At 35.9% G+C, this 25,927-nt stretch overlaps 1 pseudogene; it reads left to right on the forward strand.

The window, feature by feature from the left end:
• The first annotated feature begins 1,732 nt into the window (after positions 1 to 1,732).
• On the forward strand, positions 1,733 to 20,869 carry LOC129875658 (protein Ycf2-like; annotated as a pseudogene).
• Positions 20,870 to 25,927: the final 5,058 nt, after the last annotated feature.

Below are 25,927 nucleotides of genomic sequence, written 5' to 3' on the forward strand. Positions count from 1 at the left end.
ACACCACTGCTTCAGGCCACCTTGATGCGATTATTGAATGCACTCGAAGGATTTAATCAGAGTATGAGGGCGAATGGTACACCCGAGGGTTCTCAAACTAGAGCAAGAGCTCAGACCCCAGGGCAGCATCAGATTCCAGTTGTTCAGGATCCAGTGGGCCAACTACCTACTAGCCTTAGAGCTGATGAGGGTGGAGTACAGGTAAGGGGAACTCAGGGTGCACCTGTAGTCATGTTGACTGACGACGAGCAACGTCGATACGAGAGATTTCAAAAAATGGACCCCCCACAATTTCAGAGTGGGAATACTAAGGACGCACATGATTTCTTGACCATGTGCCAAGAGTTGTTGGAGGCAGTAGGGTTAGCTGAGACTCACAGAGTTCATTATACTATGCTATAGTTACGTGGACCAGCAAGAGAGTGGTGTAGAGTGTATACGAGTTCCAAGCCAGTTGGGTCACCCCAGATGACTTGGGATGAGTTTGCTAGTGCCTTTTATGACCGTTTCGTCCCCTAGAGTGTGAAGGAAGTGAGCCGATTACGGTTCGAGAATTTGAGGAAGGAAGGACTTACAGTTGCTGAGTATGAGACTCATTTCTACCAGTTGTCCAGATATGCCATGGCTGTCCTTCCTGATGAGACAGAGCGGATTCACAGATTTGTACGAGGATTGAACTATACCATTCGTACAACAGTTTTTTGATCCGCCCGTGAGGGCGCTTCCTTTTAGTCTATCGTGGTTGCCGCCAAGGAGGCGGAGTTGATGGAGAGAGAGGAGTTTGGGGACCCCAAGAGGGCCCGTGCTTCTGGTCAGCTTTTGGGTACCTCATCTGGAGGTAGAGGGTCTTATAGAGGAGGTGGTTCCTTCCAGCGTAGAGGACCAGTTCATGCATATATGCCTGCTTCTAAGGATGGCCAGACACCTCGTGGGTCCTACAACACAGGTCAGAGTTACCAGGGGTCATAGTAGAGGCCAGTTAGACGGGGTGGTTATACAAGTTCTTTAGGTTCATCGCAGAGGTTCTCACATGGGAGAGCATGTTATACTTATGGTGCTTCGGATCATCTTTCATGGCAGTGTATATCTCAGGGTCGAGGAGGAACCCAACCTAGTTCTTCAGTTTCAGTTAGAGGACCAACGTCGCCGGTCAGAGGTCGAGGTAGAGCCCAGACTAGTAGAGGTGGTTGCACTCCTGGTAGGGGTGCCGGTGGTGCTGTAGTCCCTCAGGTCGGAGGTGGTAGAGGAGCTCAGTGTATGCTTTTCTAGGGAGACTCGAGGCTGAGGCTTCGAACGCAGTTATCACAAGTATTGTCCAGTTTACCATCAACCTACATCTATATTATTTTATCCAAGGTCTATATTTTCTTATGTGTCTGCCTATTTTGCATCTGACTTTGATTTGATATGTGATCGTATATCTGTGCCCGTTCATGTTTTTACACCCGTGGGTGAGCCCTTAGTGGTGGATCGAGTATATTGATCTTGTCTTGTTTCCTTGGTCGGGTATGATACTTGGGTAGATATGATTATTTTGGGGATGGTAGATTTTGATGTGATACTGGGTATGGATTGGCTTTCTCTCCATCATGCTATTCTCGATTGTTATGCGAAAACTATTACCTTAGCGATACCTGGTGCCCCAAGGATTGAGTGGAAGGGTACTAGTGGCTCCTATCCCAGTAAGGTTATCTCATATATTCGTACTCAGAGGTTGATTAATAGAGGGTATATGTCTTATTTGGACTTTATTCGGGATACCAGTATTGAGTCGCTTCCTATAGAGTCTATTCCAGTGGTTAAGGAGTTTTCTGATGTATTTTCTATTGATCTTCCTGGTGTTCCTCCGGATAGGAACATTGATTTTGCTATTGACTTAGAGCCTGGCATTAAACCCATTTTTATTCCTCCATATCGCATGGCTCCAGTTGAATTGAAGGAGTTGAAGGATCAGTTGCAAGACTTGTTGAGTAAGGGGTTTATTCGCCCTAGTGTGTCTCCTTAGGGTGCACCGGTTCTATTTGTAAAGAACAAAGATGAGACTATGAGGATTTGTATCAATTACAGGTAGTTGAACAAGGTAACTGTTAAAAATAAGTATCCTCTCCCCTATATTGATGATTTATTTGATCAGCTACAGGGAGCGGCATTGTTTTCCAAAATAGACTTGAGGTCCGGTTAGCATCAGTTGAAGATTAGGGCGTCAGATATCCCTAAGATAGCTTTTCGGACTCGTTATGGTCATTACGGGTTTTTGATAATGTCATTTGGGTTGATGAATGCCCCCGCAGCATTCATGGAGTTGATGAATGGAGTGTTTTTCCCGTACTTAGATTCTTTTACGATAGTATTCATTGATGACATCTTGGTGTATTCCAAGACTGAGACAGATCATGTCCGTCATTTGAGGTTGGTACTTCAGAAGTTGAGGAAAGAAAAGTTGTATGCAAATTTCTCCAAGTGTGAATTTTGGCTTGATTTTGTTACATTCTTAGGACATGTGGTGTCCAAAGAGGGGATTAGAGTGGATCCAGCTAAGATTGAGGCAGTTAGAGGTTGGACAAGGCATACTTCTCCTACTGAGATTCATAGTTTTATGGGGTTAGCCAGTTATTACAGACGGTTCATGCGGGGCTTTTCCACTACTGCAGCTCCACTTACTAGATTGACTTAGAAGGCCGTGGATTTTCATTGGTCCGACAAGTGTGAAGCGAGCTTCCAAAAGTTCAAGACTTTATTGACTTCGGCTCCTGTATTGACGCTACCCGAAGAAGGTGTGGGATTTACTGTATACTGTGATGTTTCCGGTGTTGGTTTAGGCAGTGTGTTGATGAAGAAGGGGAAAGTGGTTGCCTATGCCTCAAGACAGTTGAAGGCCCATGAGAAAAACTATCCTACTCATGATTTGGAGTTAGCGGTTATGGTTTTCGTGCTTAAGTTATAACATCATTACCTATATGGTATGGATTGCGAGGTCTTTACCGATCATAAGCGTCTTCAGTATATATTCAGTCAGAGGTATCTGAACTTGAGGCAACATAGATGGCTTGAGATGCTAAAGGACTATGACATGACTATTTTGTATCACCCAGGAAAAGCCAATGTGGTGGCAGATGCCTTGAGTAGGAAGTCCTCTAGTATGGGGAGTCTTGCTGCGATCCGAGTTGAGGAGCAACCATTGGCTAGAGATGTTCAAAGGCTGGCTAATAGCCTTGTTCGGTTGCAGATTTCTGAGGATGGTGGTGTTCTTGCCTTTATGAAGGCACGTTCTTCCTTGGTTGAGCAGATTCGGGAGAGACAGTTTGAGGATGAGAAGTTATGTATCATTCGAGATAAGGTATTAAGGGGTGAAGCTAAGGAGGCGGTACTTGATTCGAAAGGTGTATTGAGGATTGGCGGCAGAATCTGTGTGCCTAAGGTGGGTGACCTAACTAGACTTATTTTGGAAGAGGCTCATTGTTCAAGGTATTCCATCCATCTAGGAGAGGCCAAGATGTATCATGATCTGTGCCAGCACTATTGGTGGTGTGGGATGAAGAAGGACATCGTAGAGTTTGTGTCTAAGTGTTTGACTTGCCAGCAGGTAAAGTGTTAGCACTAGCGGCCTGGGGTTGGGAGTCAGAGGATGCCTTTTCCCACTTGGAAGTGGGAAATGATCACCATGGACTTCGTTGTGGGTTTACCTCCCACCGTAGGTGGCTACGACTCTATATGGGTGGTGGTTAACAGACTAACTAAGTCCGCCTATTTTATTCCAATTAAGGTAAGGTACACAGCGGATAAACTAGCCCAATTGTATATTAGTCAGATCGTTCGGCTTCATGGTGTCCAGTATCCATCATTTTGGATCGAGGTTCAGTGTTCACTTCGCACTTTTAGCAGGCATTACAGCATGGTTTGGGCATTAGACTTGATATGAGTACTTCTTTTCACCCATAGACCGATGGTCAGTCCGAGCGGACGATCCAAGTGTTGGAGGACATGCTCCGAGCTTGTGTTATTGATTTTGGTGCTAGATGGGATCAGCACTTGCCCCTAGCGGAGTTTGCCTACAACAACAGTTATCACTCCAATATTCAGATGGCTCTATTTGAGACTCTGTATGGTAGGTGGTGTCGATCTCCTATTGGTTGATTTGACTTAGCTGAGATGGACTCCTTAGACACAGACTTGCTTAAAGATGTTATGGAGCAAGTTCGTAGAATTCAGGGTAGACTCTTGACAGTCTAGAGTAGGTAAAAGAGTTATGCATATTAGAGAGTTTGACCATTGGAGTTCATGGTGGGCGATCACGTTTGGCTTCGAGTGTTGCCCATGAAGGGCGTGATGCAGTTCGGGAGGAAGGGCAAGCTCAGCCCTCGATTCATTGTCCCATTTGAGATTTTGAAGCGGGTTGGAGAGGTAGCTTATAGATTGGCCTTACCACCTAGATTATCGGCTGTGCATAATGTGTTTCATATTTCTATGCTTCGGAAGTATGTTCTGGATGAGTCCCATGTGTTATCACTCAATTCAGTAGAGTTGGGTCCAGACCTGACATCTGAGGAGGAGCCTATAGCTATTCTAGATAGGCAGGTTCGTAAGCTTAGAACCAAGGAGATAGCTTCAGTGAAGGTACAATGGAAGCACCGTTCAGTCCAAGAGGCGACTTGGGAAATAGAGGCTGATATGAGCGCTAGATATCCCCAACTTTTCGAAACTTCAGGTACTTTCTTTTACTTTATGTTCGAGAACAAATATGGATTTTAATGGTGGATAATGTAATGACCCGTTTGATCATTTTGAAAATTTGTCATCTCTCTTCCATAAAATATTCTCTCTGAAAAATAAAATAAAATAAAATAATTAAATTATAAATTTGGACTATTCGATAATTATAGTTATTTAATTAAGAGGTGAATTTAGATAACGTAATTAATTAATGGACTAAAATGGTAATATATTTAATACTTTATATGACTTATTCCATATTTATTTAAAATCTGTTAGTGGGATTGTAATCTTTAATACCTAATTAATACGAAAAAGAGAACAAGAGGAGAGAGACTTCACTGTGGCGGCGGAAACAAAAACGAAGAGAAAGTCAAGTGAGCCAGGTAAGGTAATTCTGTGCTAGTTTTATATAGGAGCATAGTGTACTATTGCTATCAATGTATAATGGAAAGATTGATAAAGAATAAAATATATATATATATAATGTCATCATGTGTTGAACAGAAAGAGAATGGAGGAGAAAAATTGAATTGGAAGATGCTATTCACGTGGGTCCTTGTCCATTTTGATTTTTGTCTTTCCTTGAGGGCTTCATAATTTGTCTTACTTTTCTTATTATTTTTACATTATGATTTAAGTTGGTATATTAAGCTAGAAAATTAAATATTAGGTGTAATTTATTATATGATTATCATCATATCTATGGTATTGAAGGAATTTAGAGTTAACCCTAGGCTTGAGTTTTAGGTAATTAATTAATTATAGATTTTAGGATGAGTTTTTGGGTATAGGCTAGACATATAGTGATATGAATGTTGTTAATTTCGAAATCTTATGATGATTATTATTTGATTAGATTACATTTATTCGGAAACCCAGCGAAAGGGGAAGGCTCAGGTCTCGGAGTAATTGCTTGATCATTTGAGGCAAGTGAATTTCTAAACCTCAGTTTAAGCTTGTAGATGCTTGTATTTCCGTACTATGTGAATTGGGGAGTAATGAGAATTAGACTGGGTTATTGACTGTATGGTTGGCCTTAAAAATGGAGATGAGGGGTATAAAATGGTGATCTAATGACATGTATTGGTGGAATTGATATGTTGTGATTATGAGTTTATTTTGGACATGTGAAATAACTATGTTGATGTGAGATAAGAAAAAATTATTATTGTTGTCATGTTATTATCGTAAATTATATGAACATGAATTGATTGTATTAGTTCTGACATATTATGTGAGACTGAAAATAATACGAAACAAAAGGGGTCGGGTCACACGCTCCGTGGCAGGTATTATAAAACAAAAGGGTCGGGCCACACGCTCTGTGGCAGATATTATGAAATAAAGGGGTCGGGCCACACGCTCCGTGGCAAGATATATATGTTGAGGGGATGGGCCACACGTTCCGTGGCAGGTTATATGAACAAAAATGTCCCCCATGAGTTCCGAACTGTGATTCAGAGGATGTGTACCAATAGGACAGACATGCATCATTTCATTTCATTGCATTGCACCTTTCTGATATTTGTGAATTTGTGTTTACCCCTATATTGCTCTGTATATGCTGACTTGACTTGATATGATTCATTGATGAGACTATTGATGAGTATTCATGGACTATATTATTGTTGTTATCGTACAATGTAGAGTTGGGCTAGTTTTATGAAGGTTGTATTTACAGAGGTTCTATTGGGAGGACAGAAGTACTTGTCTCTATTAAGCGTTGCTTAGTTTTAGTTATCCACTGGCTGAGTACCATGTTGTTTGGTACTCATCCCTTGCTTCTACACTTGTGTAGGTTGTGAGCACATGCCTGCTTGATCTCCTACTGTTTACTACCACTTCTGAGGCTATTATCTCGAGTGTTGAGGTAGCTGTTATATCCATCTAGCAGACACCTCTTACTCTTTTAATATGTTTTAGTTCTATTCTAGAGACAAAGACATTGTGACTGTATTTTCTTTCATATTTCGGTAGTGTATTAGTGGCTTGTACACATGACAACCAATCTTGGGGAGTTTAAGTTTGTTTTACTTATTTAGGTTAAATTAAATTTGGATTTATTTCTTTTTCTTCCGCATCTATTTTCCATTGGGTATTAGGATGACTTTTCTCGGTGGGTTGAGATGAGTGTCATCACACCCGTATTTGGGTCGTGACAGTTACATTTTCTTTTAGGAGAGCAAAACATGCGACTCAATTCTCTCTTTTCTCTCTTCCTTCATTAACGAGCTTAAATCATCTTTCTCAACTTTTATTAATGAGATTCAACTCTTGTATAATGCAATTCAATTGATCAAGTTTGTGGCAAAAAAAGGAAATCTATACTGACAAATTAAAATCTTGCTAAATCAATCGGGTATTTTGAATTCAATTTTTGTTTGGAATTCTATTTGTTTTGAACCTCCAAATTTTATTTGAATCAACAAGAAGCCTACTATTACTTTTATGAAAATTCAGACTGCTACAAGACTTGTGTTAGCCAGGTAAATTGGCTAAGCATGTTGTTTCTAAAGGGACTAATGTTGTGACTAAGTTTACTAGCAACTAGTGTTTGAATTTGGGTATCTTTTTGGATTTATGGTCAATGTAAAAGATAGTAGTTTTTGATGTTTGATTTGTAATTGGCCTTAGTAAGATTACTGCAAATGAATCAAAGCTTCACTCTTTTGAAAATAAAAATAAAAATTATTTGATGTGTTGTTGTGAATTTAATTTTGTTTCAAATTCTCTCAGTTGATGGTGAAGGCAAAACAAATATTGTATGCATTATGTAAATCTTATTTGATACAGAATTTGCTTCGTCATGTGGTTGTTTATTAGAAATCCGAATTGTGAAAAAATAATTGGGATACAAACCGCCTGTTGAGTCTGTTACACTTTGTTTAGAATACAAATAAAATATAGATACATTTTGATGTGTATCTTATAATTGTATTTTTTCTGATATCAAATTTGTATCTTGAATTTACTATCCATCAATTTTGATCGTAGTAAAAATAATTTAACATATGCATACTAATCAGGTGTGCAGTGTGGATTATGGATACAAATCAAATGTTGAATTATTTGAATATTTGTATATTAATCGTTTTGGAATACAAAGTGATTGTAAAACATTTTGTTTTGGAATACGATGTGCTTTAGATATATTTTTTTTAAATCTTATTTAAAGTGATTGTGATACATTTTATTTTTTGATACGTTTGGAATATTTGTATATTGATTATTTTATTTGTTGATCTGATTTTGAATATGAATAAGATGTTGAATGGATTTGAATATTTGTATAATAATGGTTTGGGAATACAATGTGTTTCTTTGTTATTGGAATACAATTTTTGTCTGATTGTAATACATTTTTTTGAAATACAGTTAGATATGGAGAGCATTAGTTTTCTGATCATGCATTTGGGAGGATGGAACGAAGATAATTTCTATGATGATTACACGATAGAGGCTATTATGATTAAGGAGTATGCAATATTTTAAAATTTAGTGGAGGAGGTTGCTAAACAAATTCGTGTTGATTCAAGATATAATTGCATGAAGCTGAATTATAAGATCGAAGATAGCAGTGCACCTTTGGAAATACACAACGAGATGGGTATACATGTGTATGTGTCATTGAAGAAAGATAGTAAATATTTGTCAAAGTATCCTATATGTGTAACTGTTTTTGTGAAGTATGCTGAATTCTTTAAAAGAAATCATCAGAAAGAAGGGGTTTGTGATAGATATGTGAAATCTGAAGTGATATAAATATAAAAAGCATACAAATTAAAGTGAATAGAATTTTTAAACGAATACAATATTCTAACGGGAAACAGTTGTTATATATATTTCATAATTGTTTTTTGAAAATATGAAATCTCTTTTGGCATAATTTTGGAGTGAATACAAACAAAAAAGAATAAGATTTATGAAATAGGCATGATTTTCTAATTTAAAATGGACAGATATAAAAAAAATGTCATATGTATTAGAGTGAATACAATTGTAGAGAAATGATACAATTTTCTGAAAAAGTAAACAATTTGAATACATAATTAAACCATTTAAAGAAAAATACAATTCTAATTGGCATTACTCTAGAGTGGATACAAATTAAAGAGAAAATAAAAAGAATAAATACAAACTAAAGAGAAAAGGCTACAATTTTTTGAAAAAGCAACACATTCGATACGTAATACAATCATTTAAAGAAAAAAAATACAATTCTAATTGGTTTGATAAAAATATTTGTATCCATTTACTTTGAAAAAATATGAGTATTCGTATGAATACAAAAAATAAAGATATTAAATTCTATAACTATTCGAATGAATGATTAAATGGATATAAAATACAATTCTAATTAGCATTACTTTGGAGTGGATACAAATTAAAGAGAAAATAAAAAGAATAAATACAAAATAAAGAGAAAAGGCTATAATTTTTTGAAAATAGAGAGAGAAAATATGAATACATGTGGAAAGAAAATATAGAATCTTATCTCTACAAGGAATGGGGGGAAATAGAGAGAAAAACATATATTTCACCTTTTAGTTAATTTGAATTTAGAGAGATAAAGTATCATATAATTGAAAGAAAGAAAGGGAAAAAATCAAATTGTGCATAAAATGTGGAATAAAAATCAGATAATTTAGGAAGGGGTTTAGGATATCATTAATTTGTTACTTGACTAAAATATTGATCTTTTTACTAATATTTTTAAAGTGTAGTTATTTTCAATAAATAAATTGTAAAATATGTTTAGTTAGCTAATTTTTTCAAATCAAAATGACTAAAAGGCCACATACAAGTTAATTAAGGACTTTAATCACACATATTGATACCAAGCTGCTTGATTCACTCTTCTATATAAGTAGAATATAAAAATAATGTTGCAAAGAAATTGATTCCTAATTTCTCAACAATTAGAATGAGTTGATTTCTTATAATCATTCACCTAATTATTTATTTATTATTTCAAAAAATATATTTTTTATTAAAAAAAGTTGGAATGTAAAAAATATAACTTTTGAGCTAATCATTATTAATTGAGTAAGAATAAACTATATTATTGTGCCAAAGCTCCGACGATTTTTTAAAGTCTTAACGAGGAAATAAATCTTTAAAATTATATTGATACATATGTAGTCATCGAAATTTTATGGGACTCTACAAAATGTGTTCAATTTCAATTAGAACTCTACAAGACATATTCAATTCCAATTAGGATTTTTAGATGCTATTCTATGTTAAACCCTAGTTGGTGCCTATATAAAGAGTATTATATTCCCTTCAAAAAAGCATCTTGAATATCTTATAACTTTTGGATATTCACAATGAGTTCATAAAGATATTAAATATTATCTTTTTCAAAGAAATCTTGAATATCCCATGCTTGAATTTATGAAATATTCACAAAGAGATCAAAATATGAAACAAGGAGGTCAAAATCATTCTAAAAGCGATAAATATGCCACTAACGGACCTCGAATCATGAGAAATCTTAGGAGAGTAGAATCAAGGCTTGTTTTATCAAGAAAATTATGTTTCTTCATAATTTATTTGTGATTATATCACTTTAAAATTTGTTTCAAACAACATCTTTAGAAAAGAAAAATATTTTAAAAGGATTTGTAGATTGCATTCATTTCAATTGTTTGTCATTCTTTCATTTTTAGTCGATTATAAAAAGTATGTATTTTTTCTTTTTTAGCAACTCTTTAATTTTAATTTTCCATGTCATATATATATAGCGCTTCAATATAATTACCGGGAGTAAGCGCTATAGTCTGTTTCCAATACTCAGCGGCTTGATCCTCTTCGGATAATTGGTTGAAGATCACGAGACATTTCGAATAAAAGAAGACCCCATTTAGTTATTATCCTTTATTTAGAATCTTAGTCTAGGATTTTAGATTTTATTTTTTTATTTAGAATGTAGATATTTGTTATAATTAATTGTTTGTTGGACCCATCAGATCAGTTAACTAAAAAATGGATTATTTCTTTGCTTTTGGAAGACCACATCACATAATTTCATCACAAAATAGACTTCTTTTTATTATATTAAATTAAACAAAATTATTATTAAAACTAATAAAAGAAACCCTTGAATCACTAAATATATATATATACCGGGGATGTCTCTTAGTAATGTCTAATGGCTACTCGCGTGATTTGGAATAGAGTTAGAGTAATCAAAATCTTCTAGGTAAAAAATGAACGAGCTCCATTTAATAACTTCTATGAATATACACTAGGTTGCATAAAAAGTCATTTTTGGATCAATCCAAAGCCCAAAAAGGTTTTTAAAGGGTTAAAAGGTCCGTTGAGCGCCTCAAGGCTATGTCATAATAGATCCGAACACTTGCCCCGGATCGACTTTCACATCATAATTGCTCTAGTAAATAACTAAAGAAAATAGATAGATAGGAGATAGAAAAATGGAAGAGAAACGAACTAATTATAGAAATATCTCTCTATCTCTAAGGTTCACTAATTATTTGACTGTTGGAGGGTCTCTTTGTATGTGTTGTCCATAAAGAGGAGGACTCAATGATTATTCGTTCGCCGGAATCAGAAGTTAAAATTTTGGTAGATAGGGTCCTGTAAAAACGTCTTTCGAGGAATGGGCCAGACCGAATCATTTCTCAAGAACAATAGCTAAAGGGCTTGATACTACCACTTGGATCTGGAACCTTCATGCTGATGATCACAATTTCGATAGCCATACAAGTGATTTGGAGGAGATCTCTCAAAAAGTATTTAGTGCACATTTCAGTCAACTCTCCATCATCTTTCTTTGGCTGAGCGGCATGTATTTCCACGGTGCTCGTTTTTCTAATTATGAAGCGTGGCTAAGTATTCCAACTCACATTGGGCCTAGTGCCTAGGTGGTTGGCCAATAATGGGCCAAGAAATATTAAATGGTGACGTAGGCAGGGGTTTTCGAAGAATACAAATAACCTCTGGGTTTTTTTAGCTTTGGCAAGCATCTGGAATAACTAATGAATTACAACTCTATTGTACAACAATTGGGGCATTGGTCTTTGCAGCGTTAATGCTTTTTGCTGGTTGGATTCATTATCATAAAGCGGCGCCAAAATTGGCTTGGTTTCAAGATGTAGAATCTATGCTGAATCACTATTTGGCAGGGCTACTAGGGCTTGGGTCTCTCTCTTGGGAGGGGCATCAAGTACCTGTCTCTTTACCGATTAATCAATTTCTTAATGCTGGAGTAGATCCTAAAGAGATACCACTTTTTCATGAATTTATCTTGAATTGAGATCTTTTGGCTCAACTTTATCCAGTTTTGCCGAGTGAGCAACCCCATTTTTCATCTTGAATTGGTCAAAATATGTGTACTTTCTAAATTTTTGTGGAGGCTTAGATTTAGTAACTGGGGGTCTGTGGCTGACTGATATTGCCCATCACCGTTTAGCTATTGCAATTCTTTTCCTAATTGCGGGTCACATGTATAGGAACAATTAGGGTATTGGTCATGGACTAAAAGATATTTTAGAAGCCCATAAAGGTCCATTTATAGGTCAGGGCAATAAAAGCCTATATGAGATCCTAACAACATCATGACATGCTCAATTATCTCTTAACTTAGCTATGTTAGGATCTTTAACCATTGTTGTAGCTTATCATATGTATTCCATGCCCCTTTATCCATATCTAGCCAACGACTATGGTACACAACTGTCATTGTTCACACAATAAAATGTGGATTGGTAGATTTCTCATAGTTGGTCCTGTCACGCATGCAACCATTTTTATGGCAAGAGATTATGATCCAACTACTCGATACAATGATCTATTAGATCGTGTCCTTAGGCATCGTGATGCAATCATATCCCATCTTAACTGGGCATGTATATTTGTAGGCTTTCCCAGTTTTGGTTTGTATATTCATAATGATATCATGAGCGCTTTAGGGCATTCGCAAGATATGTTTTCAGATACCGCTATACAATTACAACCCGTTTTTGCTCAATGGATACAAAACATCCATGCTTTAGCACCTGGTGCAACGGCTCCTAGTGCAATAGTAAGCACCAGTTTAACTTGAGGGGGGTGATTTAGTGGCAGTGGGTGGCAAGGTGGCTTTGTTGCCTCTTCCATTAGGAACCACTAATTTCTTGGTACATCACATTCATGCATTTACGATTCATGTGATGGTATTGATACTTTTGAAAGGTGTTCTATTTGTTCGCAGTTCTCGTTTGATATCAGATAAATCAAATCTTGGTTTTCATTTTCCTTGTGATGGACCTGGAAGATGGGGTACATGTCAAGTATCGGCTTGGGATCATGTCTTCTTAGGACTATTCTAGATGTATAATTCAATTTCGGTAGTAATATTCCATTTTAGTTGGAAAATACAGTCAAATATTTGGGACAGTGTAAGTGATCAAGGGGTAGTAACTCATATCATAGGAGGAAACTTTGCGTAAAGTTCTATTACTATTAATGGGTGGCTCTACGATTTCTTATGGGCACAGGCATCCCAGGTAATTCAGTCTTATGGTTCTTCATTATCTACATATGGCCTTTTTTTCCTAGGTGCTCATTTTGTCTGAGCTTTTAGTTTAATGTTTCTATTCAACGGACGTAGTTATTGGTAAGAACTTATTAAATCCATTGTTTGGGCTCATAATAAATTAAAAGTTGCTCCTATTACTCAGCCGAGAGCCTTGAGCATTATACAAGGACGTGCTGTTGGAGTAACCCATTACCTTCTAGGTGGAATTGCCACAACATGGCATTCTTCTTAGCAATAATTATTGCAGTAGGATAATAGCTAGGAGGATTTGAAAAGCATTATGGCATTATGATTTCCAAGGTTTAGCCAAGTCTTAGCTCAGGACCCCACTACTCGTCATATTTGGTTTGGTATTTCTACCGCACATAACTTCGAGAGTCATGATTATATTATTGAGAAATGTCTTTATTAGAATATTTTCACTTCTCACTTCGGTCAATTAGCAATAATTTTTCTGTGGACTTCCAGAAATCTGTTTCATGTAGCTTGGCTAGGAAATTTTGAGTCGTAGGTACAGAACCCTTTACATGTAAGATCTATTGCTCATGCAATTTGGGATCCTCATTTTGGTCAACCGGTCGTGGAAGCTTTTACTCGGGAGGGTGCTCCTGGCCCAATGAATATCACTTATTCCAGTGTTTATCACTGATGGTATACAATCGGTTTATGCACAAATGAAGATCTTTATACTTGTGCTCTTTTTCTATTATTTCATTCTGCCATATCCTTAATAGCAGGTTGGTCACACCTATAATGGAAATGGAAACCGAGCATTTCCTGGTTCAAAAATGTCGAATCTCGTCTGAATCATTATTTGTCAGGACTCTTTGGAGAAAGTTCCTTGGCTTGGACAGGGCATTTATTCCATGTTGCTATTCCTGCATCTAGAGGGGAGTCCATTCGGTGGAATAATTTCTTATATGTATTACCGCATCCCTAAAGGTTAGGCACACTTTTTACAGGTCAATGGAATCTTTATGCTCAAAATTCTGATTCAAGTAGTCATTTATTTGGTACCACCCAAGGGGTGGAAATGGCCACTCTTGCTCTTCTCGAGGGATTCCACCCACAAACGCAAAGTTTATGGCTGACTGATATTGCCATCACCATTTAGCTGTTGCATTTATTTTTCTTGTTGCTGGTTATATGTATAGAACTAATTTCGAGATTGGGCACAATATGAAAGACCTTTTAGATGCACATATTCCTCCGGGGGGACGATTGGGGCATGGACATAAGGGTCTTTATGACACAATCAACAATTCACTTCATTTTCAATTAGGCCTTGCTCTAGCTTCTTTGGGGGTTATTACTTCTTTGGTAGATCAACACATGTACTCTTTACCTTCTTATTCATTCATAGCACAAGACTTTACTACTCAAGCTACATTATATACCCACCACCAATATATCGCAGGATTCATCATGACAGGAGCTTTTGCTCATGGAGCTATATTTTTCATTAGAGATTACAATCCAGAGCAAAATAAAGATAATGTATTGGCAAGAATGTTAGATCATAAATAAGCTATCATATCTAACTTAAGTTGGGCCAGCCTCTTTCTAGGATTCCATAACCTAGGACTTTACTTGCCTTTGGCACTCCAGAGAAGCAAATCTTGATTGAACCTATATTTTCTCAATGGATACAATCCGCTCATGGTAAAACTTCATATGGGTTCGATTTACTTTTATCTTCAATAAGTGGCCCAACATTCAATGCGGGTCGAAGCATCTGGTTGCTGGGTTGGTTAAATGTTATTAATAAAAATAGTAATTCATTATTCTTAACAATAGGTCCTGGAAACTTTTTGGTTCATCATGTTATTTCCCTTGGATTACATACAACTACATTGATCTTAGTAAAAGGTGCTTTAGATACACGTGGTTCTAAGTTAATGCCAGATAAAAAGGATTTCGGTTATAGTTTTTCATGCGATGGCCCAGGACAGAGCGGTACTTGTGATATTTTGGCGTGGGACGCATTTTATTTGGCAATTTTTTGGATGTTAAATACTATTGGATGGGTTACTTTTTATTGGCATTGGAAGCACATCACATTATGGCAGGGTAACGTTTCACAGTTTAATGAATCTTCCACTTATTTGATGGGCTGGTTAAGGGATTATTTATGGTTAAACTTTTCACAACTTATGAATGGATATAACCCTTTTGGTATGAATAGTTTATCGGTTTGGGCATGGATGTTCTTATTTGGACATCTTGTTTGGGCTACAGGATTTATGTTCTTAATTTCTTGGTGTGGATATTAGCAGAAATTGATTAAAACTGTAGCAAGGGCTCATGAACGCACACCTTTGGCCAATTTTATTCGCCGGAGAGATAAATCAGTGGCCCTTTCTATTGTACAAACAAGATTGGTTGAATTAGCTCACTTTTCTTTAGGTTATATATTCACTTATGCGGCTTTCTTGATTGCCTCTATGATGGGCAAATTTGGTTAATTAATGTGTGTATTCGCGATAATCTCATTTCTTTTGACGGAGAAGGGGGTCCACCTTTGTCTATTTCTACATCTAGGATTCGACTTGTATCATGGATAATAATAGGAATTCAACCATTATGGCAAGGAAAAGTTTAATTCAAAGGGAGAAAAAGAGGCAAAAATTAGAACAGAAATATCATTTGATTCGTCGATCCTCAAAAAAAGAAATAAGAAAGGTTCCGTCGTTGAGTGACAAATGGGAAATTTATGGAAAGTTACAATCCCTACCATGGTATTGTGCACCTATATGCCTTCATCGACGTTGTTTTTTTACCGGAAGGCCGAGAGCTAACTATCAAAACTTTGGCCTATCCGGACACAAACTTCATGAAATGCTTCATGCATGTTTGTTGCCAGGAAAAACAAGATCAAGCTGATAAGGATTAAAGCTTCATTTATATTTCTATGGTCAAAGATCATAGAAGCCCCTTTACCATTCTCTATAAATGAGTTATTCTATTTGTACATATAGGGTGGAGGGGCGCATTTAATCCTTGTTTATCTATTAGTTTTTGATTCTTATCTTTGGTGCGGGGTAGAGCAGTTTGGTAGCTCGTAAGGCTCATAATCTTAAGATCACGGGTTCAAATACTGTCTCCGCAATATCTTGTTCTGGTAACTAGTAATTAATTTTCTCCTTTCACTTTTTGGGGGGTGGAAGGCAAAAGAAAATGTAGGGGAGGGATAGAATCACTACACTAACACGACCAACTATACCAACTTCTAAATTTTCTTAATTTAAGGATATATTTAATGCTATTTATGAAATTCAATAATAAAAATAAATAGTAAAAAAATGACTTTATCTTGGATCTTGGGCGGATAGCGGGAATCAAACCCGCGTCTTCTCCTTGGCAAAGAAAAATTTTACCATTCGACCATATCCGCATTTTTTTTGTTTTTGATACACAATATGTATCCACATATATGTTATATAACTGGATCTTATTTGTGTTGTGTCGGGACACATATTCTCTTTGGAATGATTCCAATTATTTTGTTAGTTGTATTCTTTTAGTCTAGCTTTTATGGAAGCTAGGTCTTCAAATTGTTCATTTGAAAAAATTGAAACCCTTCTTATTGGACGATCATGATATTTCCCAAAAATCAAAATTCTTAATCAATGGAGGAACAATATCACCATTTTTGTTCAATAAGTTACCAAAATGGATGATTGACTCATTCCATACTAGAAATAATCGCAGGAAATCCTTTGATAACTCAGATTCCTATTTCTCAATGATATTCCACGATCAAGACAATTGGCTGAATTCCGTAAAACCATTTCATAGAAGTTCATTGATATCTTCTTTTTATAAAGCAAATTGACTTCGATTCTTGAATAATCCACATCCCTTCTGCTTCTATTGGAACACAAGATTCCCCTTTTTTGTGTAAAAGGCCCATATCAATAATTCGAATTTTACGTATGGACAATTTCTCAATATCTTGTTTATTCGCAATAAAATATTTTCTTTGTGTGTCGGTAAAAAATATGCTTTTTGGGGGAGAGATACTATTTCACCAATCGAGTCATAGGTATCTAACATATTCATACCTAACGATTTTCCACAAAGTGGTGACGAAATGTATAACTTGTACAAATCTTTCCATTTTCCAAGTCGATCCGATCCATTCGTTCGTAGAGCTATTTACTCGATCGAAGACATTTCTGGAACACCTCAAACAGAGGGGCAAATAGTCAGTTTTGAAAGAACTTATTGTCAACCTCTTTTAGATATGAATCTATCTGATTCAGAAGGGAAGAACGTATATCAGTATCTCAATTTCAATTCAAACATGGGTTTGATTCACACTCCATGTTCTGAGAAAGATTTATCATCTGAAAAGAGGCAAAACTGGAGTCTTTGTCTAAAGAAATGCGTTGTGAAAGGGAAAATGTATAGAAACTTTCAACGAGATAGTACTTTTTTAACTCTCTCAAAATGAAATCTATTCCAAACATATATGCCATGGTTCCTTACTTCGACAGGGTACAAATATCTAAATTTGATATTTTTAGATACTTTTTCAGACCTATTTCCAATACTAAGTTGCACCCAAAAAATTGTATCCATTTTTCCTGATATTATGCATGGATCAGGTATATCATGGTGAATTCTTCAGAAGAAATTATATCTTTGACAATGGAATCTGATAAGTGAGATCTCGAGTAAGTGTTTACATAATCTTCTTCTCTCCGAAGAAATGATTCATCAGAATAATAAGTCACCATTGATATCGACACATCTGAGATAGCCAAATGCTCGGGAGTTTCTCTATTGAATCCTTTTTCTTGTTGTTGGATATCTCATTTGTACACATCTTCTCTTTGTTTTTTGGGCCTCTAGTGAGTTACAGACAGAGTTCGAAAAGGTCAAATCCTTGATGATTCCATCATCTATGATTGAGTTGCAAAAACTTCTAGATAGGTATCCTATATCTGAACTGAATTCTTTTTGGTTAAAGAATCTCTTTCTAGTTGCTTTGGAACAATTAGAAGATTCTCTAGAAGAAATACAGGGTTCTACTTCTGGCGGCAACATGTTTGGTCCTACTTATGGGGTCAAATCAACTCGTTCTAAGAAGAAATGTTGGAATATCAATCTCATCGAGATCATCGATCTTATACCAAATCCCATCAATCGAATCATTTTTTTGAGAAATATGAGACATCTAAGTCATACAAGTAAAGAGATCTACTTATTGATAAGAAAAAGAAAAAACATGAACGGGGATTGGATTGATGAGAAAATAGAATCCTGCGTCGTGAAAAATGATTCGATTGATGATGAAGAAATAGAATTCTTGGTTCAGTTCTCTACCTTAACGACATAAAATAGGATTGATCAAATTCTATTGAGTCTGACCCATAGTGATCATTTATCAAAGAATGACTCTGGTTATCAAATGATTGAACAACCGAGAGCAATTTACTTACGATAATTAGTTGATATTCATAAAAAACATCTAATGAATTATGAGTTCAATCCATCCTGTTTAGCCCAAAGGCAGATATTTCTTGTTCATTATCAGATAATCACTTATTCACAAATTTTGTGTGGCGAAAATAGTTTTCATTTCCTATCTCATGGAAAACCCTTTTTGCTCTGCTTAATCTTATCCCCCTCTAAGGGTATTTTAGTGATAGGTTTGATAGGAACTGAATGATCCTATTTGGTCAAATACCTAGCAACAAACTCCTATGTTCCCTTCATTATGGTATGTTTAAACAAGTTCCTGGATAACAAGTCTAAAGGTTTTCTTCTTGATGAGATTGATATTGATAATAGTGATGATATTGATGACAGTAACAATCTTGATGCTAGTGATGATATCGATCATGACCTTGATACGGAGATGGAACTGCTAACTAAGATGAATGGGCTAACTGCGGATATAATGCCAGAAATAGACCAATTTTATATCACCCTTCAATTCAAATTAACAAAAGCAATGTCTCCTTGCATAATATGGATTCCAAATATTTATGATCCGAATGTGAATGAGTCAAATGACTTATCCCTGGGTCTATTAGTGAACCATCTCTCCAGGGATTATGAAAGATGTTCTACTAGAAATATTCTTGTTATTGCTTCGACTCATATTCCCCAAAAAGTAGATCCCGCTCTAATAACTCTGAATAAATTAAATATGTGCATTAAGATATGAAGGCTTCTTATTCCACAACAATAAAGAACTTTTTCACTCTTTCATATACTAGGGGATTTCACTTAGAAAAGAAAATGTTCCATACTGACGGATTTGGATCCATAACCATGGGTTCCAATGCATGAGATCTTGTAGCACTTACCAATGAGGTCCTATCGATTAGTATTACAAAGAAGAAATCAATTATAGACACTAATACAATTAGATCCGCTCTTCATAGACAAACTTGGGATTTACGATCCTAGGTAAGATTGGTTCAGGATCATGGGATCCTTTTCTATCAGATAGGAATGGTTGTAGCACAAAATATACTTCTAAGTAACTTCCACATAGATCCTATATCTATCTATATGAAGAAGAAATCATGTAACGAAGGGGATTCTTATTTGTACAAATGGTACTTCGAGCTTGGAACGAGCATTAAGAGATTAATGATACTTTTTTATCTTTTAAGTTATTCTGCCGGATTGGTCGCTCAAGATCTTTGGTCTTTATCCGTACCCGATGAAAAAATGGGATCACTTCTTATGTTCTCGTTGAGAATAATTCTGATCTAGTTCATGGCCTATTAGATAGAGGGCGCTTTGGTGGGATCTTGACGGACAGAAAAAGATTGAAGTCAGTTTGATAATGATCGAGTGACATTGCTTCTTTGACCTGAACCGAGGAATCCCTTTGATATGATGCAAAAGGGCTCTTGGTCTATCCTTGATCAGAGATTTCTCTATGAAAAATATAAATCAGAATTTGAAGAAGGGGAGGGAGAATGATCCCTTGACCCACATGAGGATTTATTCAATCACATAGTTTGGGCTCCTAGAATATGGTGCCCTTGGGGCATTCTATTTGATTGTATCGAAAGGACCAATAAATTGAGATTTCCTTATTGGTCCAGGTCATTTTGGGGCAAGCAGATCATTTATGATGAAAAGGATGAACTTCAAGATAATGGTTCGGGGTTCTTGTAGAATGGAACCATACAATACCAGACACGATATAGATATTCCAAAGAACAAGGCCTTTTTCGAGTAAGCTAATTCATTTGGACCCTGCAGATCCACTATTTTTCCTATTCAAATATAAGCCCCTAGCTTTGTGTTTATACATAGAGAATTATTTGTAGATGAAGAGATGTCAAAGAGGCTTTTTACTTACCAAATAGATCCTCCTACATCTATATATAAATGTTGGTTATCAAGAATACCCAAGAAAAGCACTTTGAATTATTGATTAATCATTAGAGATGGCTTAGAACCAATAGTTCATTATCTAATGGATCTTTCCATTCTAATACTCTATCCGAGAGTTATCAATATTTAGCAAATTTGTTCCTATCTAACGGAACGCTATTGGATCAAATGACAAAGACATTGTTGAGAAAAAGATGGCTTTTCCCGGATGAAATGAAAATTGGATTCAGATTTCCCATTCCTTAACCGGAAAGATATGTGGCAATGAGATTAAGTGGAACAGAATTGACTGGGTGGTAGAGTCATGGAAATGCTTGTTTCTTCCTTATTTTAGACCTTAGCTCCATGGAAGAATATGTTATTGCTGAAACACGGAAGAATTAAAATCTTAGATCAAAACACTATGTATGGATAGTATGAACTACCTAAACAAGAATTCTTGAACAACAAACAACCAATTCAGATATTCACGACCAAGAAGTACTGGATTGTCTTTCGGATAGGCCCTAAAAGGAGAAGGAAGGATGGAATGCCAACAGGCATCTATTATATTGAATTTACCTGATAGTCCCCATTTTTGGAACGTCTAGTGCCAAAGTCACTGAATGGGTAAGTCGCCAATCCCTGGACTATGTAATGTACTTTATCTGCTGGGTTACGGGTGGACGATCTTAAAGAGGACTCCCAATTCATTTGATAGAGAAGATCACCAAGATTTTGCGATCCGCTGTCGAATTTATTCCAATTCTAAGAGCTTTGATTAAATCGGTATATCAATACCGATTTGATCCGAGCTCTCTTATTGAGAATGCTCATTTAATGAGCATTCTCAATATTATGCCTTGAAGAGGACTCGAACCTCCACGCTCTTTAGCATGCGATTTTGAGTCTTACGTGTCTATCATTTCACCACTAAAGCATCTTGAAAGTGAATCGTATTCCATGAATATGATATCTATCTAGTGTGATGTATGGAAAATATGACAAAAGTGGATCTATTGATCGGTCATGTCATATAGGCCCGAGTTGGACATCCAATTGCTTTGATTTGAATTATCTGGAGAATGTAATGCCTGATATATATCAAAAAGATGGACAATCAAACCTATTTATCAATTAACTCAAATAAGTGAATAGGGTCCCAATAGAGATATGTAAAAAGAAGGTCCAATTACGCGTATTCCTATTCCAAAATGGAATGTAATGATGTAGAAATCTATATGTAAACATAATATCTGTTTAGATAAGCCTGAATGGCCCTTTATCATTATGAGAATGTATATAACCCTATTCCAGCCTAGTCCGATATGGAATGAACTTATAATTATGGAATCGACTCGATCATCAGATTATAAGTTTATAACCCTATTCCATTCCCATTTTGGGCTGAACAGATCTACCAATTCTTTGATTCCAGTTAGTAAAAGGGATCTTGAACTAAGAAATAGACCCTGAAAGCTAAAAAGGCTATCCTAAGCAATTGCAATAATCAGTTTCATTGATATTCCTGGTATAATAGATTCTATCACACATACAATCATACTCAATTCGATGGAATTGTTTGATCTTAAAGGGGATCTTCTATAATTTTACACGTGAGGGGTTATTTCTTTGTTTCGTCTAGTCATTAATAACTTGATTATTTTTAGATAATAGTAGATAGAAACAACGCTTGTAAGAAGTCCTATTAAAACCAAGAAATACAGGCCTGCCAGCCATCCACACTAGAATAAATAAAGTTTTCTGAAAAAATCTACTAGTGGAGGAAGACCTCCAAGGGATAAGAGACACAGGGCTAAAGAGAGAGCCAAAAAAGGATCTTTTGTGTATAATCATGCATAATCTCGAATGTTATTAGTTCCAGTACATAGACCAAATAATACAATACAAGCAAAAGTTCCTATATTCATGGAGATATAGAACAACATATAAGTTATCATGCTTGCATATCCATCATTTGAGTCTCCAATAATTATTCCAATAATTACATATTCGATTTGACCTATGGACAATTATGTAAGCATACATTTCATGCTTGTTTGAGTAATAGCAATTAGATTTCCCAATATCATACTAAGAATATCTAGTATTTCCAAAAGAAGATGCATTTGTTTGATGAGAAATAAAAAGGAATATCAAAAATTTGAGTGGCTGAACTGAAGCAGCTATTTTTGAAGTAACAGAAAGAAAAGCAACGACTAGAGTGGGAGAGTCAGAGTCGAAAAGAGGATTCCTCACTTCTTTCTCTCATTCAAAACCATGCATGATACTTTCATCTCACACGGCTCCTAAGTGATAAAAGAAAGCAGAACCTATTTTATTTCTTTTTTGATTACCTTCCTCGTGTATGCATAAGACCAAATCCATTCAATTTCTAAAAAGGATTACTAATCCATAACTTTTCGAGGAATCCTTCATCAGTGGTTATGAATGACTGATATTTTCAATCTTTTTGACCTTGGTTTCGTAGGAGCAAGTAAAAAATATTGAGAAATAGAACCATCCAATTTTATTCATTCTCAATAGCCATGAGATGATCATCTTAGGGTGATCCTTTTATCGACGGATGCTTTTATTACACCCGTACTCTCTGAAGGATGAGAACCAACTATGTATCATCTACATCGAGAATTCAAGTATTGTATACGTCATTAGTCCAATCCTTTATAGGAATACCCGTAATAACAAAATTGCAAAATGGATCTGTTTATCATAAAGAGATTCGACGTTCCTGACCTTTCTTCACCTTAATTATTATTTGAACAAGTAAAAGTTCTGTCTTAGTTCGAGTGGGGATAGCATTTCTCTTTTGCATATCTATGGATTTTTGAAAAATCCAAACATATCAGAGATAGATAGAGAGGTAGGAATTTCTCGAATGAACCACACTCCTTCATATATGTCAGGAGACCATTGATGAGAAGGGGATGGGGAAAGCTTGAACCCAATTCCTACAGTAATGAATATGAGCGCAATTGAAATTCTTGAGGAGTTATACATTTTTGTATTGATAAGACCATTTACTATTTCTTGAAGCTCAATCTCTCCCCCGGATGAACCATATAGCCAAGAGAAACCATGAACCAGAATAGAAGAGCTTGCCCTATCCATGAGTAAATATTTCATAGTAGCCTCATTAGACCGTACATCTTTCTTGGTATATCCAGATAATAGGTAGGAGCATAAACTAAAATATTCTGGGGCTACAAAGATAGTTATTTAATCATTAGCACCGCATAAAAACATTCCCCCTAGAGTAGCTGTTAATACGAATAAGAGAAATTCTATTATAGCCATTTTTGTACATTTGATGTACTCTATGGATAGAGGAATACATAGAGTTGAACATAGTAAAATAAGAAATTGAAAGATTTCATTGAAATTGTTCGTTTGGAAATTTCCCGAAAAGCTAATCATAGGTTCTTCTCTCCACCGGAACAATAGGGCCGTTATGCTCATTACTAAACTTGTTGAAGAGATAAAATATAAGCAAGGTATATCTTTTTGATCAAAGGTTGAATCGATCATCATAAGAAGAATTAGGCCAAAAGTTAGGATACATTCTTGGAAAATCAAACTTCCACCGAAGAGAAGCTAGTGGAAGGCTTTCATAAAAATTCTTGTAGAATCAAGAATGAAGTTTTCATTCTATACATGCCAGATCATGAATTAGTAACTGCTTCTAATTTCCAAAAAAATACCAATTGTGTCAAACTTTCCATTTTTGGAATAGTTACGGAAGCTCCATGAATAGGATCAAACCTTATTCCATGGTATTTACATGAGGTTCCTGTTTAAGAAAGTCCCAGAGAGGGCTTAGTTGATCCATAATTTATGTTTCATCTTTTGTTTCCTTTGTTTGTTTCGAGAAATCTATCGATCAATTCCGATTCTTTCTTTTTCTCTTGATTCTTTTCCGATCAAGATGTATAGATCCTTTTCATGGATTAACAAAAATGTGCAAAAGCTCTATTTACCTCTGCCATTCTATGATCTCTTCCTTTTTGCATATGGCATCGCCACTCCCTTTGGCAGCATCCACTAATTTGGAACTTAATTTGAAAGCCATATTTCAAACCAAATATTTTCGTGATGCAGCTAATAACCAACGAATGGCAAGTGATTTTCCTTGTGTGGATCCTATTTTAATGGGAACTTGATGAGTCAATCCACCTACACGTCTTGCTTTTACTGTTATATCGGGAGTTACTCCACGTATCACTTGACGTAAAATGGATAGTAGATTTGTTTCTGTCTTTTGTTGAATCTTTTTCACGGCTCGATAGATAATTTGATAAGCCAATGATTTTTTTCTGTGCTTCAAAATATGGTTAACCAATATGTTAACTAATCGATTATGATAAATTGGATCAGAATTTGCTAATTTTTTTGCAGTACCTCAACATGACATAAGCGTGAAAGGGGTTCAAGAATCAGTTTTCTTTTTATAAGGGCTAAAATCACTTATTTTGTCTTTTTACTCTATATTGTAGGGTGGATCTCGAAAGATATAAAAGATCTCCCTCTAAGCCGTACATACGGCTTTCATCGAATACAGCTTTCCACAGAATTCTATATGTATCTATGAGATCGAGTATGTAATTCTGTTTACTCACTTTAAATTAAGTATCCATTTCCTTCCCTTTCCCTCTAGGATTGGAAATCCTGTATTTTACATATCCATACAATTGAGTCCTTGGGTTTTCGAAATAGTGTAAAAAGAAGTGCTTTGAATCATTACTATTTGACTCAGATTTGTTCTAAAAAAGTCGAGGTATTTTGAATTGTTTGTTGACACGGACAAAGTCAGGGAAAACCTTTGAAATTATTTCAATATTGAACCTTGGACATATAAGAGTTCCTAATCGAATCTCTTTAGAAAGAAGATCTTTTGTCTCATGGTAGCCTGCTCTAGTCCCCTTATGAAACTTTCGTTATTGGGTTAGCCATACACTTCACATGTTTCTAGCGATTCACATGGCATAATAAAACGATACAAGTCTTGGATAAGAATCTACAATGCACTAGAACACCCTTGTTGATGATCCTTTACTCCGACAGCATCTAGGGTTCCTCAAACAATGTGATATCTCACACCTGGTAAATCCTTAACCCTTCCCCCTCTTACTAAGACTATAGAATGTTCTTGTGAATTATGGACAATACTGGGTATATAAACAGTGATTTCAAATCCGGAGGTTAATCGTACTCTGGCAACTTTACGTAAGGCAGAGTTTGGTTTTTTTGGGGTGATAGTGGAAAAGTTGACAGATAAGTCACCCTTACTTCCACTCTACAGAACTG

The sequence above is a fragment of the Solanum dulcamara genome, chromosome 12, assembly GCF_947179165.1.
Source record: "Solanum dulcamara chromosome 12, daSolDulc1.2, whole genome shotgun sequence".
In the NCBI taxonomy this organism is placed as follows: Eukaryota; Viridiplantae; Streptophyta; class Magnoliopsida; order Solanales; family Solanaceae; genus Solanum; species Solanum dulcamara.